A 17,341-nucleotide genomic window follows, 5' to 3' on the forward strand; every position below is an offset into this window, starting at 1 on the left:
TAAACAAGTTATTTGGACTGAATTTTGGGTCAGGATGCCAGTGAATTGATTGTGCTCAGATAATTTTGGATTCTGGACTTCATGGTCCTAAATTGTACCCTTTAGCTATCAATGTATATTACTTAGTTCGACATGGATCGTAAACCAGTGCTACTGCTAAATTTGGGGCTTCCTTCTAATTCTCCTGAGTGGTTCCCGGATGTCTGCCTTGAGATCCTATCTAGATTGCAACACACCTTCCAGCTTGCCCAGTTTGGCAGAGGCAGTCCTCCTTTTTTAGCTGATTTTAAAATGTCAGTTTCTACTCTCCTGCTCCCTCTTTCTCCTTTTCTCTGCATCTTACTTCAATTGCAGCAAATTGAGTTTAAAGAGCAAAAGGAGGAAGGGAAAAAACTTAAATTTCCCTGTAGACTCAGGCAAAAGCAAACTGCTGTAGCCTTGTCTCGCTCATGTGTTCTTCCTCACTGAGAACTTGTGCTGTCCGGACCACATTCTGATGTTGCTTGGCCAGGTGTGTCTCAGTTTTTGGGGGGAGGGGGGAAGGGGTCAGGAACTACTTAAGAAACTGCACGTTGCTTCTGGTGTGAGAGAATTGGCCATCTGCAAAGATGTTGCCGAGGGGATGGCCAGATGTCTGGGAGGCTTCTCTCATGTCCCCACATGAGAAGCTGGAGCTGACAGATGGGAGCTTACCCCACTCCCTGGATTCAAACCACTGACCTTTCGGTCAGCAGTACTGCTAGCACAAGGGTTTAACCCATTGCACCACCGGGTGCTCCAGTTTAAGGGTATGCTGCTCATGCAGGGTAGTAGTGATCATGTTTTCTTTTTCTTAAAAAAAAAAATATTGAAGATTTTCCTTAAAACAAATAATCAAACATGATGGAGAATTAGGGGGTCGGAGAACAAAACAAAACAAAAAAAGAGGAGGGGAACCTCACCCAAACAAAAACAGCAAAACCAAAAACAAAATACAATACATCAAAATTAAAGTAACATTAAAGGTTAAGATACATATATATTTACTTCCATCTACTTCATGGTATTGTTATTATTATTGGTATTGTCTTTACCTTCTTGTCTCTTTTGTCTCCTCCTTCTCTGAAACCAAAAGGAAAAAAGGGCATATATACTTCGGAATCTACTATTACATATATGTATTCTTACTATGCCATTTATATTAATAAAGTCACCTTTTCTTTTATTAAGTAATCTTTAACTAGTTGCCAGTCTGTTTGGATCATTTTTTCAATGGTTTGGGATCCTTTCTCTACCCAAATACTAAAATCAGCTGTAAGGCCCTCCTTTAAATCTCATAGGTGATGGCAACATAAGAATCTGGGAGAGTGCCTTATCCACTGTGATATCTGGTTCCTGGAATGCCCTCCTATAAACACCAAGCTGACCTCTTTCTAGTGCCAAGTTTTAAAACACCTTTCTTCCTTAATCTCCTGCAAAAAGTGCACATACAGTAAGACTTATCTGTGGGGACTATGTTTATCTGTTTCTCAGCTATAGTATTGTTTTAATGTTATTGTTGCGATTGTGTTGTGCTTCTATTTGATTGATTTTAATGCTGTTGTTTTATCTGTGACTTTTGGGCTTGTCCCCATGTAAGCCACCCCAAGTCCCCTTGGGAGATGATGGTGGGGCATAAAAATAAAATAATAATTATAATAATAATAATTATTATTATTATTAGAAACACAGCAAGATGAGTCCACAGCAAACAGGATCACTCTGCCGGTTGTTGTATTGGATCACACGTCGGACACTTCCCAAGTGTCTAGAACTGTGTGATGTATCAGCGAATAATGCATGCAAATCCCAGTAAGGTGGCTTTCTGCAGATGGTAATTTTGTCAGCACCAGTTCTGTTTAAGTGCAGGCCAAGGTCTTGAGACACTGTACCCAGTGTACCGATCGCCACTGGGACCACCTTTACTGGCTTGTGCCAGAGTCTTTGCAGTTCGATTTTTAAATCCTCATATCATGTCAGCTTTTCCAGTTGTTTCTTTTCAATCCAGCTGTCGCCTGGGATTGCATCATCGACAATCCATACTTTGTTTTTTTAACACAATCGTGAAGTCAGAAGTATTGTGCTCCAATTATTATTATTATGGCTATACTATAATTAACTGAAACTGCAGATATGAGTGAACACCATCAAGTTACTTCACTTCTTATCCCAGCATACTATGTATGAAGTTGTGTTGGAAGACCTAGAGATTCCTAGAGAAGTATCCTCTCTAGAGATTTGCTAGGTGTTCCAATGCAACTTTATAACTTCCAGGGGGGAAATAGAATAGAATTACTGAACCGGTGCTTGGCCGCTGTGACGGTCTGGATGGGGGCGAACAAATTGAAATTGAATCCAGACAAGACAGAGGTACTCCTGGTTAGTCGCAAGGCCGAACAGGGTATAGGGTTACAGCCTGTGTTAGACGGGGTCACACTCCCCCTGAAGACGCAGGTTCGCAGTTTGGGTGTGATCCTTGACTCATCGCTGAGCCTGGAACCCCAGGTTTCGGCAGTGACCAGGGGAGCATTCGCACAATTAAAACTTGTGCGCCAACTGCGACCGTACCTTGGGAAGTCAGACTTGGCCACGGTAGTCCACGCTCTGGTTACATCCCGTCTTGACTACTGCAACGCTCTCTACGTGGGGTTGCCTTTGAAGACGTCTCGGAAGCTCCAATTAGTCCAACGGGCGGCAGCCATGTTACTAACAGGAGCGGGGCGCAGGGAGCATACAACTCCTCTGCTGTACCAGCTCCATTGGCTGCCGATTTGCTACCGGGCCCAATTCAAAGTGCTGGCGTTGGCCTTTAAAGCCCTAAACGGTTCTGGCCCAACTTATCTATCCGAACGTATCTCGGCCTATCAGCCCACCAGGACCCTAAGATCTTCTGGGGAGGCCCTGCTCTCTATCCCGCCTGCTTCACAGGTGCGGCTGGCGGGGACGAGAGACAGGGCCTTTTCTGTGGTGGCCCCTCGGCTTTGGAACGCCCTCCCCATAGAGGTAAGATCAGCCCCCTCGCTGATGGTGTTTCGAAAAAGACTGAAGACATGGATGTTCGAACAAGCATTTGGTTAACTCGGTGCAATGAATCTGATGATCAAGGACTGGTAATCACAGACGATGAAATTGGACTGCGTTTTTAGTTAAGAGATGCATTGGTTCGATATTGGTGGCCCAATATTGTATATTATCTATGTGTTTTTATGCTTTTTATATTGAATATTGTTGATTATTGTAGTGTTGTAAACCGCGTTGAGTCGCCAATGTAGGCTGAGAAACAGCGGTATACAAGCGCAGTAATAAAATAATAAATAAATAAATAATAAATTACTTGGAAGATTCCCCCCCCCCCCCTCCCAGGGCATGAGTAAGTCAAACCACAAATGTGGGATCTTTGCTTATAAGAGTCTTTCTGTATATGAATTTAAACTGTTTTCATCTTAACCTGTTTTAATATCTTTTAATTTAATGTGTTCAATTATTAATAACTATTAATATCCTTTATTGTCTGTTAAAATTATCTTGTATTGTTTTCCAATTCCAACATGCTTTAAATTCTTTTAATTTGTTTTACTTGCACATCACACTGAGTTTGTGAGATGCAGAGTGGGATATGAACATTGTGCAAAATGTATAAACATATCTCAGATATATACTTCATTAGGAGATGGGTGCAAGGAAGCAGAGATACAGAAAGTTGCACTGAAACTAGAACACGGTGAATGGAAAAAAACAGAATAAAATCTTTCTAGATTTAATTTTCAATGAACAGTATGAATTAACTCAGATATATGTTTATGAATGATTTATTCCCATTTGTCTCAGTGGGATATTTTAATTTGTCGTCCTAATTAAAATGGGGCTGAGCCAGAGCTTTCTATAATTATGCCCTTGGACATCACTCCGTTCCCATTTGCAGTCTTGAGCTTGTGTTCAGACATCAAAACTATGGTAAAGAAACACAGCTGATGCATTCAATTGCTTCTAATTACAGATATCATTCTGGGGTTTTCATCCAGCCATACCTTGCATTTTCTCATTTAGAAGGGCATTTATCAGCACAGTTTGGGTTTTTGGGAACGTGCCTATGTTAAGTCCTTTCTGCGTTTCTTCTTTCTTTTTGACCTATAAAGAGGCTGGTTTTTAAAGGATGCCCCAGCTGCAGAACTTGGAAAGTCAATAATTTGAAATTGATTTGGCCACAATATTTGAGGGACTCTGGGTGTTACAGTCCAAAAAAGAGAGAGGAAAGTTCTCATGCTCTCTCCAGCTGTAAAAGCAACAAGAGAGTGCTTAGTTTTGAGCTCAATCAATCAGATGATATTGCTGACCACTGGTGTGAATTTCCTCTTAAGGACTACTGTGTAATTCATCGTCAGACCCAATTCTGTGTTGAGGAGACACATTAACAGTATTTTGGCAGACAAACAGTACTAACAGCTGACAAGTTCAAGAAAGCATTGCCCAATCCAGCAAGTAGCATTCATGCATAGAAGAGAAAATTGCATGTACATAACTAGCAGGCTAGATGGTTGAATTGAGACTCAAATGATGTCCCCAAGCCATGAAATTCAATGGGTTACATTGAACTAGTTACACACTTTCTCTCCCAACTCATGGAATAAAATGGGGGGAAAGATAGACATATAATTCACCTTGAATTCTTTGGAAGAAAGCGGGGCATAAATGTAACAAGCAAGAAAACAAGTATCTATGTTGCCCTGTCCTGTCAGGATCTAGGTCTCTACCAGTATGCAGGCAGAGATGAACCAAAAACAACACCCAGCTTGTCTCTAAAAACCTTTTTTTACTTAAAGAAGCACTTAGTCATTTGGCTGTTTCAAAGTCCAAGTTCAAAACATAAAGATAGCACACAGCCACAGATACAATGCAAAGACGTACAACAAGGAACGTACTGCAAACACCAGTTCAGGAGAAAGACTACACCATAGTCAAGGTTTTAGTCCAGAAGTCAAATGCCAAGAGTTCACTGATTATTGTTCAAGGTTCAAGAGACCAAAGCAAGATGCAAGGTTCCAAAAGTTCATGAGACAGGTCAGGATACAACAATCTACACAACCTGGGTGAAAAACCACTGACATCTGCAATCAAATATAACACATACTTTTCTCCCAAAGAGCAGTCTCTGCTATGTTCTTTTTATGCAGCTGATCACAGCTGCATTCTGTCTCTGCAAGCCTCCACCCTTATGGTGCCACCTGTAAGTTCTTAAATACAGATTACTCTGCCCTTAGAACTAGGAGGAAGATTAACCCCTTCCATACCTTTTACAGCATCACCACCCTACTGGACATGATCCTATCAAGCCTTCTGTGTACTAACCACCAACAACGATTATGCATTCCACTACCAACCACCGCCAACTGCTGGACATGACAGTCCAGAGGCAAATAACAGTATATGGCAGCCTCTCATTACAAAATCACGTGGCCTTCAAGACATTTATAAACAACAACTTTAAGCACCCACACCATTGGTTGTACTGGCTTGGGTTGTTACAGTCCAACAACAATCCATAATTCCCTTGTCTACCGTGCATTCTTGTACTGACTTAGGCTAGCTCTACACTGTAGAATGAATGCATTTTGAGAACACTTTTACTGCCAGAGCTCATATTTACTTACTTACTTACTTACTTACTTACTTACGCACTCCCTAGTCAGAGGATGATGGTCCTCCAAGGTCGGTGTTCTGTCAGTTGATCTGCATCTTCTCCCACACTGAGGGCATTAGTTTCCAGGTGGAAGGTGGTCCCAGTTGGGATTGGCTTGATGCACCTTCCTCTTGGCATGTTTCTCTCTTTCGCCCTCCATTCGTGCCTCTTCAAACTCCACAGCACTGCTGGTCACAGCTGACCATAGCTGGAGCGCTCAAGGGCCAGGGCTTCCCAGTTCTCAGTGTCTATGCCACAGTTTGCCAGAGCTCAATGCTATGGAATCCTGTAAAACTTTGTACAACTCGCATGAATCTATAGCATTGAGGCAAGTCATATTATTTAATGACATTTGGGTGTATCCACAGTTTCAGATGACCCCGGGTTTTGCCATACTAACAATATCAAGTTCAAGTTTATTCAATGCTTAGACCATAGGTTTTTCACATATAAACAAATAAATACATGAAACCAGATTATTAAATACAATATAAAACACATAATTAAAATCCTATAAATCTTCGATGCTAACAATATTAAAACAATTTTAAATCTACAGTTATAATCATAAAAAGGATTTGCAAAACAACTTTCTTAAAACAATAAAACTTCTTTACTTTAAAACCTGCAGTTCTGAAAGCCAGTTGGAGAAAAAAAGTCTTTTCCAGCCTATTTATATTCTGCCCTTCTCACCCTGAAGGGGACTCAGGGTGGATCACAGAACACATATACAGCAAGCATTCAATGCTGATTATACAATGACAAGACAGACAACAGATAGAGCTATATTTAGATGTTTTCTCATTATTAGGCATCTTTTGGAGGCTGTCCTCAGTTCTGGCCACAGGGGGGTGCTGTTGCTCCGTCTCCTTGCTAAAAAGCTTTCTTTGTTTGTAAACTTTCCTCTGAGACACCGTGCCTAAAATACCTCCTCACTTAATGTGGTTCCTATTCATTTACCCACATTGCTGTTTTTGATCCACTAGGTGGGCGGTGGAGCTGAGCTGAAGGTCAGGAGCTCACCTTGACCCAGCTTGATAGTCAACCTTTTGGTTGGCAAGATTTACTGCAGCTGCAGCTGGCGATTAACCTGCTGTGCTAAAGCCAACAGAAGGAGTCCAAGAAGGAAGTCATTCTATCCTCCCTAAGGAAAGAGTTTCAGAGCTGAAGAACAGCTACAGAGAAGGTACTCTCTTGTGTACCTGCCAAATGTAACAGAGAAGGTTGTGGAGCTTCAAAGGGGGGGGGCTTTCTTGAGGATCATGGGGTCTGGCCAGGCACAAAGGGGGAATTACAGTCTGTCAGAGAGCCTGTGCATAAGCCTTTATTGGTCGTAACCAGCAATTTAAACTGAGATGAGCAGGCTGTGGGACTGTTAGAACAAAGAACGATCCCTGTAACCAGCCCCAGGTAACACTCTGGCATCTCTTTGTATTAGCTGAACTTTCTGAACACTGTTCAAAGGCAGCCCCTGTAAAGGGAACTACGGTAATTCAAATGGTATGTAATTGAGGTACATTTTACCAAGGGCAAATCAGGCATCTCCTACAAACAGATGCACAAGTCAAACCACAAGCTGCCACCCACAGTTCAGTGCTGATTACTGCAGAACCTACTGGGTTGCCTTATTGCAAGTATGGCTGGTTCTACCCTGTAAAATTAATGCAGTTTGAGACTATTTTAACTGCCATGGCTTAGTAGTGCTATGAAATCCCAAGACTTGTGGTTTAGTAAGGCACCAGCACTCTTTGGCAGAGATGACAAAAGGCCTTGTAGAACTACAACTTCCATGATTCTATAGCATTGAGCTATAAAGGTGAAAAAGAAATCAAACAGCATTAATTTTACTGTGTAGATGCATCCATGGATATAATTATAGGGGGTTGTCTATGACGCTGTGGGCAGCTATTCCATTGGCCTACAACTCAATTCAACCATAGAAAGCATTGTCTACAGTCCAGAAACATCTTACTTAGGCGATCCCTCGTTGGACGAGTAAGATGGTCTTCCATTATGGGTTTCCTTGTGGGTCCGCATGTGGCTGTGGAGCCCTATTCTTGCTCTGCATCTTCTTCCGCAGTGAGGGCATTGGTTTCCAGGTGGAAGGCGGTCCCGGTCGGGGTTGGCTTGACGCGCCTTCCTCCTGGCACGTTTCTCTCTTTCACCCTCCACTCGTGCCTCCTCGAATTCTGCAGCACTGCTGGTCACAGCTGACCTCCAGCTGGAGCGCTCAAGGGCCAGGGCCTCCCAGTTCTCAGTGTCTATGCCAGAGTTTTTAAGGTTGGCTTTGAGCCCATCTTTAAATCTCTTTTCCTGTCCACCAACATTCCGTTTTCCGTTCTTAAGTTCAGAGTAGAGCAACTGCTTTGGGAGACGGTGGTCAGGCATCCGGACAACGTGGCCTGTCCAGCGGAGTTGATGTTGGAGGACCATTGCTTCAATGCTGGTGGTCTTTGATTCCTCCAGCACGCTGACGTTTGTCCGCTTGTCTTCCCAGGAGATTTGCAGGATTTTCCGGAGGCAGCGCTGATGGAATCGTTCCAGGAGCTGCATGTGACGTCTGTAGACAGTCCACGTCTCACAGGCATATAGCAGGGTTGGGAGGACAACAGCTTTATAGACAAGCACCTTAGTATCCCTACGGATGTCCCGGTCCTCAAACACTCTCTGCTTCATTCGGGAAAATGCTGCACTTGCAGAGCTCAGGCGGTGTTGTATTTCGGCGTCGATGTTGACTTTGGTGGAGAGGTGGCTGCCAAGGTAGCGGAAATGGTCGACATTTTCTAATGTTACACCATTAAGCTGTATCTCTGGCATTGGAGAGGGGGCGGCTGGTGACTGCTGGAACAGCACTTTGGTTTTCTCGATGTTCAGTGACAGGCCAAGCTTCGTGTATGCTTCTGCAAAGGTGTTGAGAGTGGCTTGTAGATCTTCTTCTGTATGCGCACAGACGACATTGTCATCAGCATACTGGAGTTCTATAACAGATGTTGTTGTGACCTTGGTTTTGGCTTTCAGTCTGCTGAGGTTAAATAGCTTGCCGTCTGTCCGATAGATGATTTCCACTCCGGTGGGAAGCTTCCCATCAACAAGGTGTAGTATCATGGCGATGAAGATGGAGAATAAAGTTGGGGCAATAACACATCCCTGTTTGACACCCGATTCCACCTTAAATGGGTCACTTTGGGAGCCATTGCTGTCCAAGACTGTTGCCATCATGTCATCGTGGAGGAGCCGCAGGATGTTCACAAATTTGCTTGGGCACCCGATTTTTTGGAGGATGGTCCAGAGAGCGCTGCGATTCACTGTGTCGAATGCCTTTGCAAGGTCGATGAATGCCATGTACAGGGGTTGGTTTTGTTCCCTGCATTTTTCTTGGAGCTGTCGTGCAGTGAAGATCATGTCCACGGTTCCTCTGGAGGGGCGGAAGCCGTTCTGGGATTCTGGGAGGGTGTCTTCTGAGAGGGGCAGAAGGTGGTTTGCAAGGATTCTTGCGAGGATTTTTCCAGCAGAGGTTAGAAGGGAGATACCTCGATAGTTTCCGCAGTCTGTTCTTTCCCCTTTTTTGAAGAGGGTGATGATGGTGGCATCCTTGAAGTCTGCTGGGATTTTCTCGGTCACCCACACTTTTTCTATGAGCTGGTGGAGTTGGTGTGTCAGCGCAGGTCCTCCCTCTTTAAAGATTTCAGCAGGGATCCCATCCGGTCCGCTGGCTTTGTTGTTCTTTTGTTGGCTGATGGCATTGCTGACTTCTTCCAAACTAGGCAGTGCTGCAAGCTCATCCCTGGTTTGTTGTTGCGGGATTTGTGAGAGGACCTCTTCGGCCACATTGGAGCTGCGGTTTAGGAGGCTTTGGTAGTGTTCTTTCCAACGTAGTGCAATTGACTTTTGGTCCTTCAGGAGTTTGGTTCCGTCTGATGAGCGTAGAGGCTGTATGCCATGGTTTCTTGGCCCATAGATGACCTTTGTGGCTTTGAAAAATCCTTGAGCATTATGGGTATCTGCCAGGTGTTGGATTTCTTCGGCCTTCTTTGTCCACCAGATGTTCTTGAGTTCTCTTGTCCTTCTTTGGACCTCAGCTTTTGCACTGGCGTAGATCTTTTTCTTAGCAGCACAGTTGATGTCTCTCTGCCATGTTTGGAAGGCTTTCCTTTTCTTGTCGATTAGCTGTTGGATCTCGATGTCATTTTCGTCAAACCAGTCTTGATGTTTCTTGGCTTGGTATCCAATAGTTTCTTCGCAGGCTTGGATGATGGAGGTCTTCAGTTTGTTCCAATGTTCCTCAACATTTTCGGGGTGTACTGTGGGTAGATGGTCCTTGAGTGCTGTTTGGAGATGGGCTCGCCTGGAGGGCTCCTGAAGGGCTTGGGTGTTCATTTTGCGCCTTGTCTTTCTTCCTTGGAGTCTGCGCTTGGGGGCGATCTTGATAGCCATCGTGGATCGGATTAGCCTGTGGTCGGTCCAGCAGTCGTCAGCACCTGTCATGGCTCTTGTGAGGAGTACGTCACGGCGGTCTCTGGCACGTGTGATTACATAGTCTAAGAGGTGCCAATGCTTTGACCGGGGGTGCTTCCATGATGTCTTGAACTTGTTTTTCTGGCGGAAGAGCGTGTTGGTGATGACAAGGTTGTGCTCCGCACATTTGGTGAGAAGCAGGATGCCATTCGAGTTGCTGTTTCCAACCCCGTCTTTTCCTATGGTGCCTGGCCACAGGTCGAAGTCTCGCCCGACTCTTGCATTGAAGTCCCCCAGGAGGATGATTTTGTCCTCCTTAGGTATCCCCGATAGGACGGTGTCCAGCTGACAGTAGAATTTCTCCTTGATGTCTTCATCAGCGTCTAGTGTTGGTGCATAGGCACTTATGATGGTTGCCCGTTGGTTTTTGGCAAGATCGATTCGGAGGGTTGAGAGTCGTTCGTTGATGCCAGTGGGTGCTTCGGACAGATGTTTCATCAGATCATTTCTTATAGCGAAGCCAACTCCGTGCATTCTTTGGTCTTCTTCGGGCAGTCCCTTCCAGAAGAAGGTGTAGCCTCCTTTGTCTTCCTTCAGCTGTCCCTCTCCTGCTCTCCGGGTCTCCTGAAGGGCTGCTATGTCGATGTTGAAACGTCCCAGCTCCCTTGCGATGATGGCAGTTCTGCGTTCGGGGCGTTCACTGACACTGTTGTCCATCAGTGTCCGTACGTTCCACGTACCGAAGTTCATTTTTCTTTTTTGGCCGCAGGATGGTGACCCCACTGGACGCGGCAGTCCAGTCAGGGATAAGTGAGGCCAGAAACATCAACAAGCTTATAATTGCCCACTGTTGTAGGACTGTTGATAGCTGCATGCAAATAGGACAGAATTACATCTCAAGGACCTCAGTTATTCCCTCTTTATTTCAAAGAGCATTATGAAGAACTGATGTTTTTTCACAATGCTTGGAAAGTAGGTTGAAGATGCCGTCTCTTCCCCTTTCCCGGTGCTGAAGGAAGATGTAACTGACAGTCCAGTCAACTCTTGTACCACGGAATCGGAAGGGCGCCATATTGTTTTCTTCCCCAGGCAAGCAAATGTCTAGAACAGATCCTGTCACAATTGCCGATCGAATCACAGAAGTTCTTTGATTGATCTCTGACACAACTACAGCCTGTGGCCACAAGTTAGCTTCTCTTTGGTCTTACTTTGCTCAAAATCCATTTCTTTCCTAGGGCAAACTAAAATCCATTACCTTGTCTACCGAGGATTACCCATATAAATACCACATTTGAATTCAGCAATGTATAAACATACAGAGAGAAAAATTGTAAAAATTCATTTTGATCCATGGGAGGTCCAGGAAGGCTCACAATATAGTAGAAATGCTCTCCATATCTCCCAAAAGGTGAAGATAAAGGTTGCCCCTGACATTAAGTCCAGTCGTGTCTAACTCTGGGCGTAGGTGCTCATCTCCATTTCTAAGCCAAAGAGCCGGCGTTGTCCGTAGACATGACTGCATGGAGCGCCGTTACCTTCCCACCGGAGCGGTACCTATTGATCTACTCACACTTGCATGTTTTCAAATTGCTACGTTGGCAGAAGCTGGGGCTGTCAGCGGAAGCTCATGCTGCTCCTGAATTCGAACCTGTGATCTTTCAGTCAACAAGTTCAACAGCTCAGCGGTTAACCCACTGAGCCACCGGGGGCTCCCCCATACCTCCTAGAAACATTCAAAAGCAATTGTGAAAAATAATTTAGCAGAAAAAAATCTTGATCCCAAGGGGGTGAAAAAACTACCCTGACTTTTGGCCTGTTGGCTGCACTTTGCCTACTTGTGGCCTAAAGGCAGGCAAACTGCAATGCATTTAATTTCTGCAAGAGGAGAAAGAGCACGCAATTGCATGTGGCACTTAAGCATTTTCCTCCTGATCACCCACTCCACCCACTCTCTCTTCTTATTCAGACGATATGAGATGCATTATTATATTAGCTATAGGAACATTATATTTGATTGTCTGGCTGAGACAGCTATGATCAGAATGAGAGACTTTTTGTGACTTGTCAGGTCTCACATTAGTTCACGAATTAAGCGCACTAACATCCTGACATCACTGGAGTGGTTGCATTTTTGTTAACAGGGATGAGGAGAGGGGACTTGTTGTGTCTTGTTAGCCAGAGAAAATTGCCTAATCTCACTGCTGGAATTCCATGCACAACACTTAACCATTCTGATCTTGATTAGCGCCTGCTGAAACGTAATTTGAGGAAATGAGCAAAAGCTATGCAAATAGATTTGCTTGGGAGGAGGGGAACACTTCCAGACACATTATTAAAAAAAATTCCAAAGACAGGAGGGAAAGCAGATAATGCAGTGAAACTTGTTACTTACAATTACTAGACTTTCTCCCATGAATATTCAATGTGTACTGGCTAACGCAAAAATGCTACACCTTTCCAATATTCAGTCTTGTTGACCTGGTTTCTTCTTTTTGGCCACCACATTTTACCAGTTTTGTTAAAGCTTCTAATGTGATGGTCTTAGCCATTCAAATGAGACATGAAAACTTCTATGTGGCTAAAGATAATAAAGAGAGCTTGTATGGTGTAGTGACTTGAGTGGTGGACTATGGGTGTACCTAGATCAGCGTTTCTCAACCTGGGGGTCGGGACTCTGGGGGGTTGCAAAGGAGTGTCAGAGGGGTCACCAAAGACCATCAGAAAATACAGTATTTTCTGTTGGTCAAGGGGATTCTGTGTCGGAAGTATGGCCCAATTCTATCATTGGTGGGGTTCAGAATGCTCTTTGATTGTAGGGGAACTATAAATCCCAGCAACTACAACTCCCAAATGTCAAGTCTGTTTTTCCCCAAACTGCACCAGTGTTCACATTTGGGCATATTGATTATTTGTGCCAAGTTTAGTCCTGATCCATCACTATTTGAGTCCACAGTGCTCTCTGGATGTAGGTGAACTACAACTCTAAAATTCAAGGTCAATACCCACCAAACTCTCCCAGTATTTTCTGTTGGTCATGGGAGCTCTGTGTGCAAAGTTTGGTTCAATTCCATCATTGGTGGAATTCAGAATGCTCTTTGATTGTAGGTGAACTCTAAATCCCAGCAACTACAACACCCAAATGAGAAAATCAATACCCCCAACCCCACCAGTATTCAAATTTGGGCATATCGGGTATTTGTGCCAAATTTGGTCCAGTGAATGAAAATACATCCTGCATATCAGATATTTACGGTACGATTCATAACAGTAGCAAAATTACAGTTATGAAGTAGCAATGAAAATAATTTTATGATTGGGGGTCACCACAACAGGAGAAACTGTATTAAGGGGTCACACCATTAGAAAGCTTGAGAAACACTGATCTACAGAGTAGAACTATTGCAATTAGACACTACTTTAATTGCCATGATTGAATGCTATGGAATCCTAGGAGTCTGGTGAGGCACAAGCATTCTTTGGAAGAGAAGACTTTGTAAAACTACAGCTCTCATTATTCCATAGCACAGAACCATGGCAGTTAAAGAGGAGTTGAACTGCAATAATTCTACAGTGTAGTGTAGTACACTTAAATTAATACTCCATACTGGCTTTCTTTATTATCTTTAGCTACATAGAATTTTTTTCATGTCCCATCAGAATGGCAAAACCTAGCACATTAAAGATTAACAGCAAAAAGAACTGCATTAATTTTATAGTGCAGATGCATCCTATGATGTATGATGCCACATCTTTAAAAGCCAGTAGGATTTTGAGATGCATCAAAAAGAGTATAGTGTCTAGATAGATGGAAGTCATTATATGTTTGTATTCTGCTTTGGTTAGGCATCACCTGGAATACTGTGTCCAATTCTGTGCACCACGGTTCAAAAGGGATGTTGACAAGCTGGAAGATGTCTGTTATTGTTTATTTCTTCAGTCGCTTCCGACTTTTTGTGATCTCATGGACCACCCCACGCCTGAGCTCCCTGTTGGCTGTTGCCACCCCCAGCTACTTCAGAGTCAAGCCAGTCACTTCAAGGATACCATCCATCCATCTTGCTCTTGGTCAGCCCCTCTTCCTTTTTCCTTCCATTTTCCCCAGCATCATTGTCTTCTCTAAGCTTTTCTGTCTTCTCATGATGTGGCCAAAGTACTTCATCTTTGCCTCTACTATCCTTCCCTCCAATTAGCAGTTGGGCTTTATTTCCTGAAGTATGGACTGGTTGGATCTTCTTGCGGTCCCAGAATTTTCCTCCAGCACCACAGTTCAAAAGCATCTATCTTCCTTTGCTCAGCCTTCCCTATGGTCCAGCTCTCACATCCATAGGTTACTGTGGGGAATACCATTGCTCTAACTATGCGGATCTTCATTGCCAATGTGATGTCTCTACTCTTCACTATTTTATCGAGATTGGTCATTGCTCTCCTCCCAAGAAGTAAACGTCTTCTGATTTCTTGGCTACAGCCTGCGTCTGCAGTAATCTTTGCACCTAGAAATACAAAGTCTGTCACTGCCTCCAACTTTTCTCCCTCTGTTTGACAGTTATCAATCATTCTTGTTGCCACAATCTTGGGTTTTTTATGCTTAACTGCAACCCAGATTTTGCACTTTCTTCTTTTACCTTAGTTAGAAGGCTTCTCAGCTTCTCCTCACTTTCAGCCATCAAAGTGGTATCAACCACGTATCTAAGGCTGTTAATTTTTCTTCCAGCGATTTTAACTCCATTTGTACACCTTTCCCAATCTTGAATCAGTCTGTTGTTCTTACTGTTGCTACTTGGTCGTTATACAGATTCCACAGGAGAGAGACAAGGTGACTCGGTATCCCCATACCACCAAGAACTTGCCACAATTTATTATGATCCACACAGTCAACGGCTTTAGAATAGTTAATAAAACAGAAATAGATGTTTCTCTGAAACTCCCTGCCTTTCTCCATTATCCAGCGGATATTGGCAATTTGGTCTCTCGTTTCTCTGCCTTTTCTAAACCCAGCTTGAACATCTGGCAGCTCTCGTTCCATGTATTGCTGGAGTCTTCCTTGCAGAATCTTGATCATTATCTTACTGGCATGAGAAATAAGTGCCAGGCGAAACGTCAGGAGAAAATGCCTCTAGACCATGGCCATATAGCCTGAAAAAACCTACAACAACCCAATAAGTGCCACTGTACAAAGGTTTGAGCATTCTTTAGCATTTCCCTTTTTTTTTTTTTTTTGGTATAGGGCAACTATAGGAGGGCAACTAAAATGATCAAAGGTCTGGAGACCATGAATCCCTATGAGAAGCATCTTAAAGAGCTGGGTATGTTTAGCCTGCACAAGAGAAGGTTGAGATGATATCTGTGTTTAAATATGTGAAAGGGTGTCATAAGGAAGAGGGAGCAGGCTTGTCCTGGAAACAAGGACTCACAGCAATGGGTTCAAATTACAGGAAAGGAGATGCCACCTTTACATTTGGAAGAACTTCCTGACTGTAAGAGCTGTTCAGCAGTGGAACTCTCTGCCTCGGAGTGTGGTGGAAGCTCCTTCCTTAGAGGCTTTTAAACAGAGGCTGGATGGCCATCTGTCGAGGGTACCTTTATTGTGCTTTTCCTGCATAGCAGGATATTGGACTAGATGGTCCACATGGTCTCTTCCAAATCTATGATTCTATTATTCTAGAAGTCAGGTTACAAATCTCTCTTCAGCCATGGAAACCACTGGGTATCCATGGACAAACCATACTCTCAGCCCCAGAGGAGAACAAAGGTAACCTCCCTCTGAAGAAATCTTGCCGTTAACATCACATGATGGGATCACCATAGAATCATCATAAATTCAAAAGAATTTGAAAACACACAGCAGCAACAGTAGCAGCAGCAACAACAACAACAGTAACAACAACAACAGAAATGGCACCTTCAGGCAGTGGACATGTATGATGCCTCGTGCTTAGCCTATCAGTCATTCACTGATGTCTCTTCCTCTCTCTCCAGGTCTTGGGCGCCTCATCTTCTAGAATGAAAATTCCTTATCTCTGATCATCAGCTGATCCAAGATAAGAGATTTTTCCTGTTCCCCCATAACCATTCCAAAAATCTAATTTCAGTCAGAGGGAGGGAACAGCAAATCTTCAAGGTTGTAGTGCTGCAATTCCCCTTGAAATATTAGTATCAGCAGTTTTTTTCACGTGTTCTATTGAAGCATCGAGGAGGAACATTGACTGGGTTGGGTTATCAAAAAGCATTGGAATCAATTTGGCTGCTAGCTGATGTTTTACCTCTAGTCCTGTTATCTTGTTCCGCATTTCTTGTATTCTCTCTCAGTATCTCTCTGCTTTTCTCTTCTTTTTCTCAAGAACATAACACAGACAAACTAAGCGGCACATTCAAAGGCGAATGGAGATTAAATAGAATTATGTTACTGCCAGTTTTAAATGGCTTAGTATCTTAAGAGTTTTAAATATGATTTAATATTAATACCTAACTGTTGAAGGAGCACATTCTGACTTTGAATTTGGTGTTGCAAGTGTCTTTCGTTTGAGCTGTACATTTTCAACTTGACTGTGCCTCATATTTTAGCAAGAGTTTTAGCAAGAGGTTTGGAGATGTATCTTCATGTCTTGTGCCAGTCAGCCTCATTCCAGTTTGTACAGGCTGTCTTGGGATGATGGGAGTTATAGTCAATCTATTATTATTATTATTATTATTATTATTATTTGATACATAACAAGATTAGTACACAGCAAACAAGATCACTATGCTGGCTTTTATATTTGATCAGATGTAGGACACTTCCCAAGTGTCTAGGACTAAGTGATGTATTGGCGAATAATGCGATGAATAAATAAATTCAGCATTTCCCAGAGTGCATCTACACTGTAGAATTAATGCTGTTTGGCACCACTTTAACTGCCATGGCTCAATGCTGTGGGATCCTGCGATGCATAGATACGTTAGGCACCTACACGCTTGAGTAGAGAAAGCTAAAGACTTTGTAAAATTACAACTTTTATGATTCCATTGCCTTGAGCTAAGATAGTTAAAGTGATATAAACCTGCATCAATGCAACATTGTTGGTGCCCCCACAGGTGAAAACCTGGACAGGTAGACAACAAGATTATAAAGTTATTAATGAGGACGAACAAACAAAAGGAGTGTATTTTAATCATTTAACTCCTGCAATTTTTCCCCTTTATTTTGATTGTTTT

The sequence above is a fragment of the Anolis sagrei genome, chromosome 5 (assembly GCF_037176765.1).
Source record: "Anolis sagrei isolate rAnoSag1 chromosome 5, rAnoSag1.mat, whole genome shotgun sequence".
In the NCBI taxonomy this organism is placed as follows: Eukaryota; Metazoa; Chordata; class Lepidosauria; order Squamata; family Dactyloidae; genus Anolis; species Anolis sagrei.